Here is a 1386-nt window from a genome sequence, read left to right as displayed (position 1 = left end):
GTTTTTGGAAAAATAAATTGAGGTCTGTTCTTGGTCCCAGATTGAGAGCCAGCGCGCTCGTAGTCCTCTCCCGGGGGTGCTACCACTGATGTCAGTGGGATGCTAGCCTGAGAATGAGGCAAGCGGGGACTGAAAGATCAGTCCCTTCGCAGACTCTGGCCCCAATAGCAAAAGGGGAAGTGCCCCGTTGCCTCCTCCCGAGCTTGGCTGCAGGACCTGCAGGGAGATGGTCTCTGGCTGGTGTCTTGCCTGAGTATCCATTTGAAGGATCATCTTCTAATCAATCCTTTTCGAAGAAAAAAACCCCACCTATGAAAAGGGAAGAAGCTGTAACAGGCAGGCTTCTCCACCTGTGGTTTGCATGATGTACTCTGGAGGAGAACGACACTGCTCCTCTAGCTTAGTAATAACAAAATGCTTGCTGTTGGCTTGAGGTTGGTTCTCCCATGAAACGCTCGTGATAGCATTAAGGTGGAAAAGCAGAGCAGGAGGCTTTCCTTGATCCGTCGCTGGGGCTGGGATGCGGGAGTGAGAGTGAGGGATTGCTGTAAAAAATGAGAGAGCAGGACCCTGCTTCAAACCTGGGAGACAGCCTAGGAAACAGGCTGTCTGCTGCCTTTTTAAAGTCCAGACACTATTGCCCTAAATACAGGACTTGCTAGCAACTAGTTGCTCACGTTGTGAGGGAAGAGGAGGATCTCTGCAGTATTAAAGACCTCTATCATACGGTTGTCATTAGTGGAGGATATGGTATTGATTGATCCTAGAGTTGCATTTGATTGGCTGCCTTAGTGATTACAATATTGATTTGTTTTGCACGCTGGGTTTGTTAGGTCCACAGCCCTCTGCCAAGAAGAAGGATGTAGATTCCTCTTTGCTGCTTGTATGTTTTTCAGGACAGAAATCGGACAGAATTCATTTTTCACTAGACTGAACCTTACTGAATAATTAGCTGAAGGGAGGGCACGGGGAGTTACCAAGGAAACAGAGCAGATTCATGTATTTTTTTCCCCAGCACATGTAACCGAAGAAAGGTTTTGCATTTCCCAAATGTTTCCAGAACAAGTATTTTGTTCCGAGGAAACAAAACCCCCGGTAGCAGGGGATCTGGTGCCTCAGCGGTCTGTCTCGGGGACCATGATGTGCAGTGCTGGCGTGGCTGAAGTGTCCTGTTGAGGAGGCAATCTGCTTCCTCATCGCTGGCAACATCTGGGCTCCCCTTCACCGCTCGCTGCCGATAGCTCATTGAGTAGGAAAATGCCCCGCCACCGCCTCCCTTGTCCAGGGAGAAGGGGAGCAGGTCACCATTTGGAGCACACACCCACCTCTTCTGTAAAATCCCCGCTTTGATGCATAAATGGACGCCCGTATTGTCCTGGATGCAAT

Source organism: Gavialis gangeticus, unplaced genomic scaffold (assembly GCF_001723915.1).
Source record: "Gavialis gangeticus isolate Ggan-Ray unplaced genomic scaffold, GavGan_comp1, whole genome shotgun sequence".
Lineage (NCBI taxonomy): Eukaryota > Metazoa > Chordata > Crocodylia > Gavialidae > Gavialis > Gavialis gangeticus.
This window is presented reverse-complemented; position numbering follows the sequence as displayed.